The sequence below is a fragment of the Miscanthus floridulus genome, chromosome 17 (genome assembly GCF_019320115.1).
Source record: "Miscanthus floridulus cultivar M001 chromosome 17, ASM1932011v1, whole genome shotgun sequence".
Lineage (NCBI taxonomy): Eukaryota > Viridiplantae > Streptophyta > Magnoliopsida > Poales > Poaceae > Miscanthus > Miscanthus floridulus.
The window spans coordinates 4,008,916-4,030,560 of record NC_089596.1 but is presented as its reverse complement, the minus strand read 5'-3'; the positions used below and the strand labels follow the sequence as shown (position 1 = coordinate 4,030,560).

Sequence of the window (21,645 nt, the reverse complement as noted above, 5' to 3'; positions counted from 1 at the left end):
AGATATGAGATGACAGAACTTAGAAAGAGAAAGGATAATGATGTTGGGTTCGTTGATCCGTATGTCGTATACAAACACCCTAACCCCCCCGAAGGATTATAAGCCTCAACCTGAGAGAAATCTCATGAATTTCTTAGTGAACCAACGTGACAAGAAGGAGATACTCTTCCCCTACAACTTCAAGTGAGTGTTATTATAAGTAATTAATGTCGATCATATATATGGGACATCAATATTTCCTTACTAGCTAGTTACCTCTCTCTCTCACACACACATATATATATGTTTATGTAGCAATCACTGGCCAATAGTAGATTGAAAATCTTAGACTCGTTGAGAAAACCGCAAACGGAGTATCAAGACATGATAGATATTATACAAGGGTAATTAATTTAGTTTCTTTATAACAACATATATATATATATATAATGGCGCCGATCTCTCAACAATTATTAAAGGTTAAATTATTTTTTTATTTTATTGGGACCAGGGTTTGGATAAGGTTCATTGAGGAACAAAAAATGAAATATTGCAAAGCGCCACTGGATGTAATCGCACACAAAGTAAGTACTATAACTACACATTTATATTCAATTAACACCATATGATGATTTCAATTCACCCTAATTGATTTTTTTGTCGTAAAAGTGGGTTCTAAGGTAGGAGCAGGGTAACAACTACTGCGGATACTATGTTTGCGAGTTCATCATGGCGTACTCAAAGAGAACTCCTGAAGAGCAACTCAAAGTACGTATATAAATACTTTTTCCTTTATATTATTTCGATCGTATATTTACAATTTCTTTATTGCTCTCATTTTTATAAGTAATTACATGAGAATAATACACATACATATATATATATATATATATATTAATACTTTTTCCTTTAATTTTTATTGAAGACTGAATGGTTGAGGAAAAGAGTCATACGACTTGACCAACATAAAGCAATTCGAGAGACTATAGCAGGATTTCTAAATGACCAGGTCATCAACCCCAACGGCGAGTTCTACAATGACCCGAACGAAACGTGGATGCCAAATCTGGCGGAGTGAATTGCTAAGGACATAAACAATTTATATATCAAACCTTTGTAATATATATATATATATATATATATATATATATATATATATATATATATATGTATATGTATATATGTATGCACATATTATATGTACATAAAATAACGTGTGTATATATATGATCATCATATATATATGCATGTACGCGTATATTCGTTTGTTATTTATGTACAAAGTTCGAACGAAAACTTACGCGTGCGAAGTACACATATATATTACTATTAGCAGCGTATTCGAAAATGTATTTTAATATCAAAACTAATCATTAAATGAAAAAAGAAACCAAAAATAGAAACCAGAAAAAGGAAAAAAAAAGAGGGACATTTAGTCCCGGTTGGTAACACCAACCGGGACTAAAGGTCCTGCCCCGTGGCGGTCCCTGGCCAGGCCTGGAGGCCCCCTTTACTCCCGGTTGGTGTTTCCAACCGGGACTAAAGGTCCCCCTTTAGTCCCGGGCGTCAAGCCGGGACTAAAGGAGTGTACCTTTAGTCCTGGATTGGTGCTCCCGGTTGGGAAACCGGGACTAAAGGGGTTTCCCAACCGGGAGCAAAAAGCCTTGCTGCACCAGTGTAGGAACGTCGTGTAGATGCAATTGATGCTTACATTACTCGCCGCTATATATGTTAGAGGATGGAGGACCGTGAGTGGATGTACACGGGCTGCGCAAGTCAGGGTCAGGTCACCAATGAATGGATCGACAAGACCTTGATGGAGAAGTCGTCATGAGGGTGGGAGGAGGCAAGAAGTATGGGCGGTACTAGATTGGCGACGGCGCAATCGACTCGCCCGCTACTCCTAGTCTCTCCCAGATTCGAGCAAGAAGCACGAGCATGAGCCCGGTCATACGACCTCGGTAGGACACTTCACACCACCAGGTGGAGGCACTCGAGGTTATTCCTGGTTTATTCGTCGTTCATTGGTTTTTTCATACCTTTCCTTTGCATTATTGTAACATTGGGGTGAATATATTGTAGGCCCAGCTGGAACAAGAGAGGAGGATACGTGAGCAGATGCAGGCGAAGATGGAGAGGGTGGAGGCCGAGCAGCGGAGGATGGCGGACATTCTTCAGTACATGCAAAGTCTTGGCGCCGCTACGGGTGTAGTTCCGCCACCTTCGCTATTCGCTCCACCTACACCTCCACCTCCTCACTATTCTACTCATGTGAGTATAAATGTTTTAGTTTGTATGTTCATGCTTACGGTCAAACCTAGTGGAGTATGAAAGTTTTATTCATGTATGGTATATATTTATCTTGTCTCACACATGCAATCTCTTCTCCTTTGTGCATAATCAATCGGTGGCATCGAACGATCCTCATGCTTCAGCGAATCCTTCACCAAATCAGTCTCATTGGCCATCTTGGTGATGATGCTTGTGGTTGTTAATAGTACTTCTATTTGCAATTGTGGTTGTAGATGATGGAGCACTTGGATTACTTGTGAACTTATTTATGATATATTGTGAGACATGTGACGTTTGTGATATATATGTGACGTTTGTGATATATATGTGGTATTGGTGATATATATATATGATGTTGGTGATGTTTGTTATATATATCTTTTGTTTGTTTGGATGGGATGTAAAAAACAAATAAAAAAGATTGTTTTCAGTCACTTTGCCGAGTATAATGGCCATGAAACTCGGCAAAGTCACTACCTGGGAACATGCTTTGCCGAGTGCAAAGGCCATTGCACTCGACAAACATCACAGATTTGCCGAGTGCCACGGGCAAGGCACTCGGCAAAGGTCGCCTGTTTGCCGAGTGTCTTGCCGGTGGCACTGGGCACAGTGGCCAACTTTGCCGAGTGTCTGAGTCAACGGCGCTCGGCAAAGCGTCGACCTTTGCCGAGTGCTTGACCTTGACACTCGGCAAAGCCGCCGTCACGGTGACGCTCGCCGTCACGGCGACTTTTCTTTGCCGAGTGTCAGATTAGCACTCGGCAAAGGCTTTGCCGAGTGCCCGATAAAGTGCACTCGGCAAAGAGGTCTTTGCTGATAAACTGTTTACCGAGCGCCCTTTGCCGAGTGTAATATTCGGTAAAGACTTTGCCGAGTGTATATTGACCTTTGCCGAGTGCCTGAGGCAAACACTTGGCAAAGAAACTGAATCTGGTAGGGTAAGTAGCTGATGGCCCGGCAGGCACCAAATATTATATATTGTGTGGGCAATATTGTATCCAGATCATGCCATGCAGCATCGACCCAAATCTTTTTGCTGGTAGAAAACAATATGTCGGTTGGTAGCCGTACGTCACCCGTCAGTAGAAAAACTGGATCGTGTAGCTTTCAAGACATATTTTATGGAGTTGAGAGGTGGCCTGGCAGTTACGGGATATCGAATATATATCCAGATTATATTATATTCCGATCCAGCAGGGACAGCTAGGAGATCATTTCTTGCATCCTGTTGAAAGCTCACGTTTGTTTGTTTGCCAAGAGCAATTCTAAAGGTTTATCGAGGTACGTTACTGTATTATTGTATGTGTAAACACAGCAGAATCGAAGCTACGACGTGTAGAGCCAATATTGCGTTCTAATATTAGTACAAGTTTTTCCTTTTGAAAGGTCAGGGTGTGAACTATCCCTACCTCAATTTCTTTCCACAGATTCCGGCGAAAAGCCGGTGATGGTAATTACAAAGTTGGGTCATGAATTCAGTTACAAAGCACGGCGATCTGCAGGCAGGCATGGATGACACATGTGAGAAAATACATGCATGACACACCACCAGGATGCATGGCATGATCCTATCGACCGGCTCTCCCACCTGGAAGCGGCGTCGATTCAAACCTCAATCTGTGAGCGAGATATAGAGCACGAGTTGATGGTGCAGAGGGACGACGACAAGCTAGCGCTCATAGCCTCACATGCATGCTGCATGACATAACAAGCAACTGATGTCTGATCGCCTGATCTGACCATGCCATCGATTCGACAGCACGGCCACAGTATTTTTAGGTGTCATCGTCTAAATTTTGACTAAAAAATGTTAGTGATATTTGTTTCTCCAAATAAGTGTATCACAAACATATATGCAATGGTTAATTTAATGATACTTATTATTACATATCATAATTAGTAACCTCTTATATATGTTTAATTAAATTTAAGTATATTTAGCTCCTCGATATGTTTGAACGACAGTTAAAAAAGAGACGGAGGGAGTGCTGCAGTGCTACCTCCATCTGGAGGAAGAATGCACGTCGTTCTATTTTTGTCTTAATTTATAGTCAAATTATCTAAAATTTGATATGGATCAACAACTAACTTATATTATAGCTCATAAAAGATCAATCCACTGATGCGGCTTTATAAGCACAATACAAGTCGTAACGATACTCACAAGCAAGTTGGAGGTCGATTAGTCGATGCAACCCTATTTGCTAAAGAACTCGCCGAGATCTACAGTACTCCTACTCCTAATGCGATGGCGAAAGCCGAAAAGATTGTATTGATTGAGTGTTCGTCCTCTTGTACAATAACCAGGATCTAATATTTATACCCGGAACCTAAATATGAATCCTACTCAAATACGACTCATTACAATTATTGGAATAAAAGAAAACTTCCTAACTTAATAATAACTTGTACCCTAATTTTCCTTATTTGTAGAGTCCGACACATCCTCCTAGTGCCATTCAAGCATAGCTCATTGACGCTATCTGCTGACGTCATCTATAAAATAGCCGATTCTGACATCGCATCTAAATCACCTGATATCGATTCACATCTAATCGATTCCTTGATGACACAATCCTAGAAGCTTCGAGTTCCCGCGTTCCTCTTCCTAAATTTTGGTATAAACTGGCACCTTAAGACGACCGCCTCCGAAAATAGGTTATTTTTTTAGGCGGTTGTCTTAGTGCGCCTGCCTCCATAAATCGATTTTACGAGGTGGTTGGATTTTGACCGCCTCCGTAAATCGATTTATGGAGAAGGACAAACGTGACCATCTCGGTAAATAAAAATGACCGCCTCCGTTAATAGCCCAGCATTTTAGGAGGCGGTTGGATTTTGTGCCCGCCTCCATTAATGTTTGGGCACCGTCTTCCAAAATTATTTGTGTAGTAGTGTTTTTTGAAAGGAATCCTGACCCATATGTGGAGAAGATCAGTATATTTGGGTTTGTCACAGTCACTAATGGTCTAAGTATGCATGTGAATGTTGTCTTTTCAAGTATTTGTTCACCTAAAATCCCTTTTAATTTGGTATATATTTTAAACCTTGAATTGCTTATATTTCAGGACCGGGGGAATAGCTATTAAGACACATTTCACTGAAGAATTCAACGAAACCAATTTTGATAATATAGGTGTTGATGTATTTTTTAATCAAATAAAATCAAAGATGTCTTATTTAGAGCTAATCAAGCTAAAATGAGCTATAATACACTATGCCAGATTTGCACATCACTGCCGGCCTCATCACTGCCATATTTGTGAGAACCGGCAGTGATTTACCTTCACTGCCGGTTATGAGCTTGAAAATGAAAAAATGATTGGGGCTGGGCTAAAACTGGCAGTGAAGGACCACATCACTGCCGGTTTGTGGCTTGAACCGACAGTGTTTTGGCGGGCACTCATCACTGCCGGTTTAAGCCAAGAGCCGACAGTGATAGGGCTCTATCACTGTCGGTTCTAGCCAAGAACCGACAGTGATAAGCCTGCAACACAAAAAGACTGCAGCCGTCCCCTCCTTTCTCCTCTCTTCCATCCCGAGAACAGAGGCACTCGTTTGGGCCCTTCCCTCCATTGTTGCGGCTGCTCTTCATCATGAGGCTAGTGCTTGGATTTTGAAGAATGACTTGATCTTTTTTCTTTAAGGTTAGTAACAAACATCGACTCCTTTGATTTTTTGCTTAATTAGCTTCGTTTTGATGGCTACATTGCTTGATTCTCATTCTAGTTCTTTCTCCATTCTAGAGAGCACTTTTCCAATTGGACATTTGTGCCAGGCTCAAATTATGGTGAATCCATCATCCAAAAGGTTGGTGTCTATGAACACATTTAAATTCCTAGCTAATTATTCCATGGTGGTCAAGATCATCATTGTTAGTATGTGATGCTATAATTAGTACTTAGAAGTAGAGTAGAATAGTTGTTCTTCAATATTGTGCAATAATTGTTTTTTACTATGATTTTCAATTTACAGGACCGGGACTACCAATTTCAATTTTTCAATAATTAGTGCACAATAATATTTTCCAAAAATGGTACTTTCGAGCTACAATTGTTGTTCATGAAGCTCGATTTCTTATTAATTATTTATAATTATTGTCTCAGTATTTTTTGTGCAGAGATGGATCGAGAGTGGATGCATCTGTCCCGAATGGACAAGCGGTACATGCATGGCGTCAGCCAGTTTATCACCGATGCCAAAGCCCATGCTGGGAATGGGAACCCTGTCTTCTGCCCATGCAAAGATTGCAACAATCATAGGAACTTTCGTCAAATTGAGTCTATACGATCGCACTTGATTACCAAGGGGTTCATGCCAAACTATACAATAGGGACTATGCATGGCGAGGTTGGTGTGAATGTTCTGCGGGAAAACGATAATGATGTGGACATGCCTGACGTAGCCATCCACGATGCTGACGAGGAACCCGGTGTCAACATGAAACCTATGGCCACAGTTAATAATGTGTTTAGGAACACGCTGACTGACAACACCGAGGATAACGATGGCATTTCTCAGCTGCTACGTAATGTAGAGACCGGATGTCTTAGTGAAAGACAGCTGAGAAAGCTAGAGAAAATGAGACAAGATGGCAAAACACCATTGTATAGGAATTGTCCAATGAGCAAACTGAAAGCCGATATCATGCTGTTAGAGTTCAAATCAACAAACGGATTGAACGATAAAGGCTTCAATCAGTTGTTAGGCATAATAAGGAAAATGCTCCCAGAAAAAAATGAGTTGCCAGAAAAGACATACTTGGCCAAGCATATGATCTGCCCCATCGGCCTCGAGGTTGAAAAAATCCACGCATGTTCCGATGATTGCATATTGTACCGTGGAGAAAAATACAAAGACTTGGACAAGTGCCCCAAGTGTGAAGCTCCACGGTACAAGGAAGGGCTGTCAGATGAGGGTACTAAGACCAGAGGAGGTCCCGTAAAGGTCGTTTGGTATTTCCCTATAGCTCCTCGGGTGCATAGGCTGTTTGCATGTGCAAAGTCAGCCAAGCTGTTGCGCTGGCATGGCGAATAGCATAAGAAAGATACAATGATGAGGCACCCCGCCGATGGGCATGACGGGAGGACTGTCAATACTATGTTCTATAAGGACATCAGTGGAGAGGTAAGGCACCTTTGGTTTGCTTTGAGCACAGATGGGATGAATCATTTCGACCAAGTTAGAAGCAATCATAGCACCTGGCCAGTGACACTTTGTATATACAACCTTCCACCTTGGGTCTGTATGAAGCGGTCGTACATCCAGATGCCACTACTGATCCAAGGGCCAAGACAGCCTGGGAATGACATCGATGTGTTTCTGGAATCAGTGATCGATGAACTAGTGGAGATGTTTGAAAAGGGTGTGCTAGATGTTTGGGACGAGTACAAAAAGGAACATGTCATGATCAAGGGAGTACTTATCGCTACAATCAACGACCTGCCAGGTCGAGGTTCGTTGTCCGGAGAGAAGACAAAAGGCTATACTGGATGTGTTGAGTGCTTGGACGACACCGATGCGGTAAATCTGTCAAATAACTCAAAGATAGTTTATATGGGACATCATAGGTTCCTACCTAAGGATCACCCTTACCGCAGGAACAGAAAAGATTTCAATGGTACTATTGAGAAATGCTTAGCTCCAAAATATCAAGATGGGCCTATGATACTTCGAGAAAACAAACTAGAGGTTGTCCTTGGGAAGGGGGACAATGCAGTAGCAGCGCCTGATGGGAGCGTTTGGAAGAAAAAATCTGTTTTCTAGAAACTACCTTACTGGCCATTTCTGAGTGTACGCCACTGTCTTGATCCCATGCACATCACTAAAAACGTGTGCGCTAACACTCTTAACACCTTGATGGACACCGGGGGGACATTGAAGGATTCACTAGCCACACGCCTGGACATGCAACACTTGGGAATCAGAAAGGAGCTGCATCCCGTGGAGCTAAAGAATGGCTAGTTTGAACTTCTGGTTGCGTCATGGACATTGAAGAAGGAAGAAAAGCGTGCGCTTATTTCTTTCTTCAATGAACTCAAAGTCCCAACGGGCTACTGTGCGAACCCGAAGAGGCTAGTGAACATGAGAGAACTCAAGTTCAACTATGGCCCTATGAAGGCCCATAACTGTCATGTCATTATGACTCAGCTGCTCCCTGTTGCCCTGCATGGTATCCTCCCCCAAAGGTCCATGCCCCAATCATAAAGCTTTGCTCGTTCTTCAACGCGATCTCAAAAAAGGTCATTAATGTGTCCACGCTAGAGCAGCTACAGCGGGACATAGCCGAAACTCTTGGTAGGCTTGAGATGCATTTCCCGCCGACTTACTTTGATATCACATTGCATCTGCTCATTCATCTTGTTGACCAAATTAGAGCCCTTGGCCCAATGTACCTGCATCAGATGTTTCCTTTCGAAAGATTGATGAAAGTTTTTAGGAGGTATGTTAGGAACAAATTCAGGCCAGAAGGGGGCATGGTTGAAGGATGGTCAACGGAGGAGGCCATTGAGTTCTGCACATATTATCTAGACATCAAAAGGGTCAGAGTTCTAGAATCTCGTCATGAGGGAAGACTACGTGCCAAAGGAACGATCGGGGAGAAATCTGTTACAGTAGACGACCCTGTTTCTTTCAGATATGCACAGTTCGCTGTTCTCCAGCAAGCCGAGGGTGTGATGCCATACATTGATGAGCATAGGCAATCGCTACAAACTCTGTATCCGAGCAGGTCACGGGCTTGGCTGGATAAAAAAACATAAGGAGGAATTTGTCAGCTGGTTGCGACGTCGCTTGCTTGGAATAAAGTTGGGTAATCAACTGGATGCCTTAGCCAAGGGACCTTCAAGTACATATCTTAAGTTCCAAGGGTATGAGATCAATGGATTCACATTTTACACAAAAAAGCAAGATAGAAAGAGCACATACCAAAATTGTGGTGTTCGTTTTGATGCTCACGACGAGAGCGGCAACGTGCAGGCGACATACTACGGTTTCATGGAGGAGATATGGGAGCTAGCCTACGGTCCGTTGAAGGCAGCTCTTTTTCGCTGCCAGTGGGTCCGGCTCGAGGAAATCAACTCTAACAGCGAAGGGTTCACTACCGTTGATCTCATTAATACCGCATACAGAGACGACCCCTTCGTCCTTGCAAGAGATGTTATGCAAGTCTTCTATGCAAGGGACAACAAGACAAAAGGAAGGCTAAAAGTAGTCCTAGAAGGGAAAAGGAAGATTGTCGGTGTCAATGGAGTGACGGACGAAGAAGACTACAGGGGCTATTAGGAAATGCCTCCATTCGGGGCGAACGTACCCCTACCTATCCTTCAAGAGGGTGACGAACCTGCTTACGTACGAATTGATCACAATGAAGCCCTCATTGTTGATGGACCTAAAGATAGTTAGATTATTGTTAACTATGTAATCATTATGCAGACGTTGTATCAGTAATTCGTACTGAATATTTAATTTATATTTTGTGCGCATCTCTACAATTTAATTATTGACTATGTAATCAAATATTAAGATGATGTTCACAAACACTATTTATTTGATAATTATAGACCATTAATTCATTATCATAGAATTAAATAATCAAGACATAAATTTTTGTGTTATTTTAGAATATAAACTAACTGCATTATTTCTATTAATAAATAAAGAAAGAAAAGCAAAATAAGTGAACTCCCTATTCTAGCTCAGCGGTTAAGGCCGCGCACTCTGTACCCTGAGACCCACGCTCGAATCCTAGGCGGGCCAAACTTTTTTGATTTTGTATTTATTATTTAGTAGTGCATTACAATGGGATAAAAGAAAAAATAAAACCATTCTAACCGAACTCCCTATCCTAACTCAGCGGTTAAGGCCGCACACTCTCGACCCCATGACCTGCGCTCGAATCTCAGGCGGGCCAAACTTTTTTATATTATTTACAAAAGGCTGCGATGGTAGGCTCCAAACCGACACTGTTTTTTTTTACCTAAAGTTGGTGGCAGGGTCCTTCACTGTCGGTTTTGGTTTTAAAACCGGCAGTGATAGTTTCTATCACAGTCGGTTGCTCAAACCAACACAGAAGGCCCCATTCACTATCTGTTTTTAAACTAAAACCGACAATGATATGTAGATGCTCCTCACATGCCAACAGTGCTCCTATGACCACAACCATGACTGCTAGCCCCTATAAAATAGCCCTAGGCCAGGAGCTAGCCTCTCCATACATGTTGGTTTCAGCCAGGCCTTATCAGCCATGATACAATGTTTTCCTCACAACAAACCACAGATATCATTATGCATCGTAGCCCACCAAAATGGTGCACACATGAGGTACTAGAAGAATGCTACTGAAGATAGAGCAACGTCGAAGATTGGAGATGCCACGAGGTTCACAGAGCCATCCGCTGTGGTGTCGAGCTGAATCCGATGTGCTCTGGACTGTACCAAGAAAAAGGCCATGTACATCAGAGGCATGGATTCATCGATGCCACTTATCATCTCCAACCGGTATAGCTCGTAGACCACCTCGGTGCTGTTGTTTGACCCTAGTTGGTGCTAGAAGAATGCTACTAAGGTGGTTAAATTATAATGTGTTGATACACATTGATGGTAACATTGACCTGTATGCAAATAGGTCTTTGTTATCGTATATGGAATTTTAGTGTAAGGTCTTTGTTATCGTATATGTAACTTATTTCTAATTTTTGTAATTTTTTTATATATTTCATTACTATCTAAATAAATATATCGTTGTTATTAAAACTTTCCCACTGTAGTGTCTAAATAAATATATGCTTCACATATATGCACCTTCACTGTCGGTTCTATTTAGAAACCGACAGTGATAGTCACCTTCATCGTCTGTTCTATTTAAAAATCGGCAGTGATAGTAACTTTCAGTGTCGGTTCTATTTAAAAACCGGCAGTGATGTCCATGCCCCCTATATAAAACAAACTGCCGGCCACATACATCGATCCCACCCACTCACGAACTCTCTCAGTCTCATTTCTCACATTTCACTCCCACTTCTCAAGACATCCACTCTCTCTCTATGTGATTTGGTCATGGCTCCTGCATTTTTCAATGGTATTGATATGTTGTCTTCTCCAATATTCTATCTATATTCATTTGATCTATATTTATATTCATGTTTCTTTGCATTCTATATTTATATATATTCTTATTCCTTGCATTCGATCTATATTTAATTATGTTGCCACATTTTACTTGGAAGAATTTTTTGTGCATATATTTTATGTTCATATTTTTTTTGCATTTTATCGATCAGGTGGTATGAACAACGGACCTCCCCCACCACAAGAACCAGGTTTCCACCCTGGCGATGAGCCATTCGCTCCTAATGTGGCCATTTCACGGTTCCCTGTTCCAGCTATTGTATGAAATATTTTCCAACATCTTTTGTTTTTTGATGCTAACAAATAACTGTAATTAGTTTAATATCATTGTTGCATGCATATATGTCGCAGACTATATCCCCAATAGATTGGCTGCGACCAGCACTTAGCTGGTTCTTTATCTCGGACATTCTAGACCAAGCTACGGAGCAACTCGGGTACGATTGGGACTTCTGCAATGGAAACCTCGGCCAGCTCACTATAGAAGGACGCCAGTACTGCATAAGGATTACTAACAGGGGCAGTGGTCGTTCAATAGGTTACATCTATGGCCAACCATTCTTTCGGTATTGTGAGGCAAGAGAGAGTGCACTCATTAGGGCATTGGACTTCATCGATACAAGCGGATACATAATTCGTGACATCAATTACCATATATGGCTACAGAGGTATGTTAGTGTGCGTGGCCTGATCGATCCCGGCAGTGATTCTGATAGTAATTAATGTTTATTTAGCTAGGTTTTCAAGGTCGTAGTTTAATTGTGTTCTAATTTTAATATGTACGGTTTTGTGTGTTTAATTATTGTCATGCATGTAATTCGTGTAACATTCCGGTGTCGTATTGGTCTCAAACTTTTTCTCAGGCTTGCACTTGCCACGTGTGAAGGAAACACCAAGTTTGGGATTTTCTGGAGATGGTTTGCTAATTTCTGAGGTTTAATTGAATTTCCGCACGATGAGACCGTTTAATTATAGGTTGAACTGAGTCTACCCACGAAAAGATCTGAAATGGTGCCAAACTTTTACACAGGCTCTAATGTGCTCTAGGGATAAGAATTTTGTGGAGGTGGATGGAAAAATCTATTGGGTCCAAGATAAAATTCACCCTCTTTTGTCTCATTTGGCACGGAGAAAAATATAATAAATAAAAAAATAAACAGAAAAACCTAAGATCCTATGTGGGGTCTTAATTTGGGTGTACATGCTTGCCAAAAAAATTTCAAGCCATTTCAACATAGGCGGAGTATACATGCTTCACAGAGGTACATGTTCTCTTTCATCGAACCATGACTATACACATAGGTTATCAAGGTTTCTGTGGTTCATAGGCATTCCGGTGTCGTATTGGTCTCAAACTTTTTCTCAGGCTTGCACTTGCCACGTGTGAAGGAAAGACCAAGTTTGGAATTTTTCGGAGAGGGTTTGCTACTTTCTGAGGCTTAATTGAATTTCCACGCGACGAGACCGTTTAATTATAGGTTGAACTGAGTCTACCCACGAAAAGATCCAGAATGGTGCCAAACTTTTACACATGCTCTAATGTGCCCTGGGGATAAGAATTTTGTGGAGGTGGATGAAAAAATCTATTGGGTCCAAGATGAAATTCACCCTCTTTTGTCTTATTCAGCACACAGAAAAATATAATTAATAAAAAAATGATTAGAAAAACCTAAGATCCTGTATGGGATCTTAATTTGGGTGTACACGCTTGTCAAAAAAATTCAAGCCATTTCGACATAGGAATACATATGCTTCTATTTATTCAGTATATAAAAGAAATTTTTTTAATATATATAAACATCGCTGCCGGTTTCAAGAAACCGGCAGTGATGAGAAGAAACCGACAGTGATGCTTGTTATCACTGTCGGTTTATTTTGAAAACCGGCAGTGATATATAAAAAATTAAAAAAAATTGTGCCAGCCCTCGGGTTCGAGCTCGGGTCTCGGGCAACAGAGTTCAGACACTTAATCGCTGCGCTAGTATAGGATGTGTGCCATGGTTTATTTATTTTATCGTTTTGACCTTTAGACCGCTTAATAAATTATAAAATTAAACTAAAAAATTGGGCCGCCCAGGATTTGAACACGGGTATAGGGGGCTAAGTTGCGCGGTCTTAACCGTTGAGCCAGTAGGAGGTGTTCGAAAGATGTGGAAAAGATAATTTACTTATGTTGTAACCACACACGAAAATCACTGCCGATTTAAAGAATGGCCCGGCAGTGATGTGATAGATGACAGACATGCTGCAACACGGTATTATCTAGAAGAGCAACAGTCCTGTTGGCCCCCTCGATCTCCGGTACGTAGCATATCATATACTACGGTCTTTGTGACAACGAGGTAAGCAAAATGAGGTCATACAAAATGCAACATCCAATATGTAAGCAAATAAAACGAGAGGTCATATGCAATGCAAAGTATCAACCCAAGGTGATGATGATCAAACAAAGGATTCGACGACACGGTTTTTTTCAGCACCAGTAAATTATTACATCGACCTAAGGCATTGATTAATCAGTAGTGCTACTAATTACTACCGGTGCTGCCGCATGCGTCGTCCCCCTGCTGTCGGTCCTCTTCGCGCTTCTTTCACTCAGCCCTGCGCCAGCGCCGTTCCATGTCCATCGCGAGACGCCGCTCGGTCTCCTCCTGGCGGCAGCGCTCCTCCTCCTCGCGGTGGCACTTCTCCTCCTCCTCACGGCAGTGCTCCTCCTCCTTGGAGATCTCGACGATGCACTTCAGGATGCAGTCATCGGTCTCCTTCTGTGTGATGGCACGGAGGTGCCGGTCCTCCTCCTCCTTCTGAGCCGTCTCCAACGAGTTGAAGACGACCTCCTCCACCGGAAGAGGTTCCGGTTCCTCCTCCGATGCGGTCTCATGGTCCGGATCGTCCTCGAGGTTCGATTCGGACGATGACGTCGGTGGAGGGGTCGGGGGGCGACGTGAGGATGACGGGTTCAGCTTCGCCCATGTTGTCCTCAAGCGGCGAGGCATTGTGTGTGGCGGCAGGTTAACGGGGGGGGGCGAGGTGTGCGTGGGAAGGGCGGTGCTTCGCTTTCTTGACGCGCGGTGGTGTGGCGGCCGACTGTGTGCATGGGGGCCTGGCTTATATAGGCATGTCGGTGGTGGAACTGATCACGGTGCAATAACTCGCACCCCTCGGAAGATGGAGCGCGCCTACGTTGGGAACAGTTGAACCACCATTGCGCCTGCGTTGGGAAGACGAAGCGCGCCTACGTTGGGAAGATGGAGCGCGTCTGCGTTTGGGAACCGGCGTGAGCAGCCGATGGACGGGTAAATGCGGCGTCTCTTCATGGGGAACTGAAGGGCTCTTCGTGGGAACCGCGCTTCATGGACCGGGTAATTAAAACAACGGCTCTTCATATGGGAACCGCGCGACCAGCGTGGCCAGGGAGTTGAAGGGCCTACGCGCAAAGCAGGGACAGATAATCACTCAAAGGAATAAATTCCTTCAAACTTTTCAAAATCAGGTGATAGCTCAATGGTTTGTCCGCTGGTCTGGAACTTGTAGGCTTCGGTTCGATTCAGGGATGCAACACATTTATTTTATCTTTTTTACCTTTAGACCGCTTAATAAATTATAAAATTAAACCAAAAAAATTGGGCTGCCTGGGACTCGAACATGGGTCTCGGGGGCTAAGTTGAGGGGTCTTAACCGTTGCGCCAGTAGGACGAGTTCGAAAGAAAACGGAAACTTATCCTACTTAACACCTAAGTTAAACCTAACTGCTACACAACATCACTGCCGGTTTGGGAAATGACCCGATAGTGATGTACACCATCACTATCGATTTGCAAGCAAAACCAGCAGTGATGAGCTATTTCCCGAAATAAATTAATAATTTATAAAATAGAACAAAAAAATTTGGGCCGCCTGGGACTCGAACATGGGTCTCGGGGGCTAAGTTGAGGGATCTTAACCATTGCGCCAGTAGGAGGAGTTCAAAAGAAAACAAAAACTTATCCTACTTAACACCTAACTTAACAACTAACTGCTACAACACATCACGTCGGTTTGGGGAGTGACCCGGCAGTGATGTGCCCCATCACTGTCGGTTTGCAAGCAAAACCGACAGTGATGAGCTATTTCCCGAAATAAATTAATAATTTATAAAATAGAACAAAAAAATTTGGGCCGTCTGGGACTCGAACACGGGTCTCGGGGGCTAAGTTGAGGGGTCTTAACCGATGCGCCAGTAGGAGGAGTTCAAAAGAAAACGAAAACTTATCCTACTTAACACCTAATTGCTACAGCACATCACTGCCGGTTTAGGGAGTGACCCGGCAGTGATGTGCCCCATCACTGTCGGTTTACAAGCAGAACCGATAGTGATGAGCTACTGCTATAAAAGTGGCACGGGTTGAAATTATCCCAATTCATTTCAACCCCGCGCCAACCCCTCCCCCCGCACCGTCGGAGCACCACCCCACGTCGGAGCACCGCCCCACGTCGGAGTAGCGCCCCACGCCGGAGCACCACCCCACGCCGTCCACCGCCCCAAGCCGGAGCACCGCACCATCCGTGCCAAGCCAGAGCACCACGCCGTCTGGAGCACTGCGCCATCCGTCCCACCACCGAGGCCTTCAGGAGCACGTAGACAGTTGCTCCCCCCCCCACAGTGAGTGCGTGGCTCACTGCCTGCTACGTGTCTGATGAAATGTCCCACAGTTGCTTACTTGAATCAGTTTGATCATGCAGTGTGTGCTATCATACAGTTTGATCATGCAGCTGTGAATGCTAGAACCTAGGTTTGCCACACAGTGTGTGCTATCTGTTTCTTTGTGTTTCTAGACGCAGTGCTAGTAAGTAGTACATTGTTACTTAGTAGCACGTTGCTCAGCTATATTCATCAGTATACTGATAAGAACAAAAGCATAATTTTATTTTTGGTTACCAGGATAAACATAGCAGGGACTCGTAATACTTGACAGAAATTGCTCTCTGAACGTTAATGGTAGTTTGTTTTCGGAGTACTTGCATTTTCTCTGTGAAACAAACTTACGTTTTCTCTGTGAAACCATCTTGTGCATCATTGGAGCTTGGCCGGATACATATGTGAAACCAATGGTTGGCCTCACCTCGTAGCTTGCAATTGCAACTGCGCTCCCATCAGATAGGTACTCAATGTTTTTGGAACTGTGCCACCGATGCTTAATGTTTTTCGATGTGAGGATGGAGTAGATATACTTTAGACCTATATAACTAATATATGTCCAAACTTGTCACGGAATTCTACATGCTATCAGCATAAAGATGCATAATTATTAACTTATGCAAGATTACAAGTAATACATAGTTATGTAGCCTTGTGCATTAAACTGGGAATATTTTCCAACAACCTATCTTATTATGAGTTTTTGCATGTCACTTTCCTGGGATAGTATGAGATGCATATTTGCCCCTACCAACCATGTAAGTTTCAGATCAACGTATCACTAATTTGGAAAGATGCTTACCTGCACTGATACTTCTGAAAGAACCTCGCGCCGATGGTTGGGGGATTTAAGGATTTATAGTGAGACTGAAGACTCTTAGACATCTCTAGGAGTATATCCAAAAGTCTTAAACTGGCTCTCTAAATCATCATTTGGTTTTTAACGAATAAAAAATATTCTTTATATCTTTCCTACATCTAACAACTATTACTAAGGTACGTGAATAGCTATTTTCCAAACACTCCTATCTATGCAATGGTCGTGTGTTATTCGTAAATATATTAAATTGTATAAGAATACATCATGTTTGAATGACAACCTAATTTACTTAAATGTATAGGCAACCATGGCATGGTATGTAGTGCATGTTGGTCACATGCCTGGGATTTATCGAACCTAGGAAGATTGCTATGCTCAAGTCAATCGCTACCCTGGTAATTTGTACAAAAAATACAACACAGAAGCTGAAGCTTTGAGGGCCTACTATAGTCATCCGGCCTACCTTGCAAACCATGGGCAACCGGCCTACTATGGTCCAATGAATGCAAACCATGGCCATCCGCTGGCACTGGAGATCGAAGAGAAGCCACCCGCCGAAGATGTGAAGATTAGGAGAATTGCTCCTTGGTCTTAGAAAGATGTCATGCTTTTATTTATGGCTATGGTCATTGCTTTTCTTATTTGGAAGTTGATGTATGCTTAGTTTCGTAGAAGAGTAGGTGGACTTTGTTGTATGTGGTCAATCAAACAATGAATTTATTCTAGGTGAACATATGCTATTATTTGACTTTGTTGTATGTGGACTTATTATTAGACTTTGCATTAAACATATTATATATATATGAACATATGATATTAGTAGTTGTCCGCGGCCAAAACTAACCACGATCGTGTCACAGCCATGACTCATCGTCGCCTGTTACCCCATCGCCGAAGAACTAATCGGCAACAAGACGCGGCTGATATCGCTGGGACGGGAGAGCCGCATGATCTAACAAACGGTGATGGTGTCAATCAGGTCGGTGAGAACGAGCAGCCATGGACCCCATCCGGCCTGCTCGATCTGGGTCAAAATGACCAAGATGGCCAGGTAACTTTGGTATCATGTCACTATGTAGCCACACACGCTAATTAATTGAGAGGGTCATAGCTTACTTAGTGTCTCTAGCAGGAGCCTCCGCCGGCCGAGGAGCCAGAGGGTTCGGGTAGCAGGAAGGCCAGATCCAAGCGAGGCGTGTCAAAGATTTTTGTTGGTAGGAATGCACACTGGCACATTACTGAGTTCGATGAATTCAGGGATCCGCTCTCACCACCTATAGCTTTGACCAAATACAAGACTATCCTCGGGTTACTTGTTAGGGACTTCATCCCGATTAAGTACAAGAAGTGGATTGGGAAAGATGATGACTAGTGGAGGGTTCCCGAAAGCGGGAAGGATTACATATGGGATGTCAAGATCCCAGAGTATTTCACTTTCCTAGCTGAGTATGACAGGGAGTTAGTCAAGAAAAAAGCAAAAGAAATCATGGGGACATGCTTCAAGAATTTCAAGGGGACATTGTACAAGAATTTTGTCCTCCAAAATAAAGAGCCAAATTTCGATGGTGGACAGTTTAGCAAGCAGAAGGACTTCTGGTAGGATTTCAAGGAATACAGGTTATCCGAGGAGTACTTAGAACTGAGTTGGAAGAATAAGAAGAATTCGCAGAAACCGACGAATCCTCATCATCTCGGCTCTCGTGGCTACGCCAAAAAGATGCCAAAATTTGAAGAAGAACTTCAAAAGATGGATCGCCTTGCTAAGGAAGGCATTCAGGTTGAGACCGCCGATTGGGAGCCCAGATCGGTATTATACTATATGGGGAGAAATGTACGGCACGCCGAGGACGGGAGCTTTAGCTCCTCAAATCAACCCATGAGCGAACTCATCCAGAGGATCTCCTAGGTAACTGAGGAGGTGAGGCAAGGGACTCGCACTTCTAATAGGGAGAAAGACGTGCTCACCCAAGCACTCGGAACCAAGGAGCACCCTGGTTGCACTAGAGGAACCGGTGTTGTTCCTTGGAAACTAGCATTCCCCCAAGAATCTAACACTTACCGGAGCCGCTCGAGGGGTAGAACGGAACATGAGGCAGAGTATTTGAGGAGACTAAAAGAGATGGAAGACAGAATGGAAGCACGGATTGAGGCAACCGTTGAAGCGCGAGTCGAGCAAATTTTGCTGTCCAAGGGATCAGTAGTACCATAAAACCCTACTCCTAGTGCCTTTAGCCCATAGTTTAGGGGTCGCAGCAGCTGCGGATCGACCCCGCTCGACAAAGAAGAGGCGAATCTGCCTCATCCGGTGGACGACATCACTGAACCCGTCAATGTCAGGTTGTACATCCGTCAGGAATGGACAAAGGACAAGGTGGCGCTCGGCCAAGCCTAGCCTACGGGAGACGGGATAATTAATGGCCGCCCAATTCCACTGGGGTACGCTTGCATCACCATTGACAGAATACTTGATAAGAAGTTTAACAAGATACCCATTGAGTACCCCGTAGCGGAAGACAGGCCGAAACTTGGTCAAAACAAGGGCTCTCAAGTGGCCTGGCGTAAGCGCTTCATTAAGCTTGACCATCAATTGTCCTCTGATGATGAGGATGACTGCCAGTCTTCACCCACCCCCGATGATCACTCACCATCTCCCAACAGAGATCACTCCCCTCCTCATCCGAAGCCATCACCCCCCGAGAAGACAGAGGTCTCCTTCTATTCCTCCTCGTTCGACTCCATCTTCATCAGCCCTGAGAAAAGAGACTCCTCCTCCTCCTCCATCTTCATCAGCGTCGGGAAAACAGAATTCTCGTAGTCATCCTCCTCCTCCACCTCAGCCCAAAACAAGATCAAGGACATCCTCACAGTCGCAGAAAAGGTCCTTGGATTCGGTCGCTAATGCTCCCAAAGTGGACCAACGGAAAAGAAAAAGGTCATTCAGTGGCAGCGTTACCACCTTGATGAAAGAAAAATTTACAGCACACATCTTGAAGGAAGATTTTGTTAGTTTCTTCAATCTCTATGCCTCACTGCCTTCGTATATGTTGAAGTCCGAATTCGAAAGGCAAACACAGAATAAATACGCTACAACAAGAGACGAAGAAATACACAATAAAGATTTAAGGAACATACAGAAGTATGTCGAAGACAACCCAGGATTAACCATGGAAGAGGCCGCGAACATCTATTATGATGTACAAGGGACGGGAACACCGGCAATGAAGTATGAAAGAGGCAATCTTTTGGTTCCCGATGACGAGTATAAAAATCTGACAACATATATGCGCCAGTTGCATGAATATTACATGGCTCTTGCAACAGAGACGGACGACTTTGGTTTTGAGATTATTATCCGTTCGCCACATGTTTTCCATTATCCCGAAGAAGAGAAGTTCGATGTCGAGTGGGAGTGCTTGTTCCAGCTATACCAGAAACGTGATCTAGATGTTCAAATGTTGACGCTGTGGACTATGTAAGTACCCTACATGCGCGATATTACAATTAACTACTCTCTCGAGACAAATTGTTAACTTTTGAGCACTTCCCATGATTTTATGTAGGTGTATATCAAAATTTTGCATTGTAAAAAGCAAATGGGATTACATAGGCTTCTTGGACCCCTTGCGAGTCAATGAGAGGACATGTCTAGGCCTCTATGGATGTGACGTGAAAGACCTGAAACAGAGATTGATTGTTGTTTTCGACGAATTCACGATGAAGAAGAAAACCCACATACTTCTAGCCTACAACGGCGAGTATGTGTTTTTGGCTTTTAATTTTATGCTTCTTTTTTCGTTAAGATTATTCGATAATTAGGATTCTGTGATTGCAGCAACCATTTCGTCTTCATTTGTGTCAATCTTGCCAAAAATCTGATCGAGGTGTGGGACTCGAAGAAAAAACCATTTCATCATCTGGATGCATTGGTGGCAGTGCTGAATTAGTAAGCGATCCTAATAACTGTTATTTTCTAGTCACACATACCGCTTTCTAATGTTTCTCCTTTTAATGTTGCTCAGTGTCCGAAGAAGACATATCGGTGGGACGCCGGTCCCATTCAAGGTTGCCGAAATGGAGGGGAAGTACCTATCACAGCCGGCGGAAAACAATGAATGTGGGTTTTATGTAATGTGGGCAATGCTTCGCTACATCGGTGGGAAATCGGAAGAAGCCGATAAGTTGGTGTGTATAATCTCCATTTCATTTATGTCTGTTAATAATTCAACAAAATGATTTACTGTTCCTCTTTGGATATCATCTTTTTTGAACAACAGCGCAAGAAATTTAAGCATGAAAGGCTGCTAGACATGGAGATAGTCGCACTACAATCGGAGCCGGCAAAATTCATCTTAGCCGAGGTATTGGAAAAAGATGGAGTATTTTCCATTGCACAATCCGTGAGGTACAAGGACCAGTATGGCCCAAAGCGGCTCGCCAGATTATTGTAGGAAGTCCGAGAAGCATGTGTGAAGTCCAAGAACATTTCTTTTTTATTTTGAGGGATCTAGATGTGGATAAGAACATTTGAATTGTAATCGTAACATTTGTAATGTTTAATATTGATGGACCTGTCGTCTACGTAGCGTATATAAAGCAAAACCCGATTCCACGAAAAAATATAAATTAAAATAAATTATAAAACAATAAAATATGAATGGGCCATCACCGCCGGTTAGCAACAAACCGGCAGTGTTGTCGTAACCATCACTGCCGGTTAGAAGGAAACCGACAGTGTTGGCTTGCTCAACAC

The 21,645-nt window shown here is 43.1% G+C and overlaps 1 long non-coding RNA gene across 1 annotated transcript in view; it reads left to right on the top strand.

The window, feature by feature from the left end:
- LOC136517433 (uncharacterized) overlaps nucleotides 1-6,486 on the top strand; it is a 156,123-nt gene extending 149,637 nt beyond the window's left edge. The window contains exon 3 of the long non-coding RNA XR_010774266.1: nucleotides 6,389-6,486. This is a non-coding gene — a long non-coding RNA (uncharacterized lncRNA). The remainder of the gene's footprint in view (nucleotides 1-6,388) is intronic.
- Nucleotides 6,487-21,645: the final 15,159 nt, after the last annotated feature.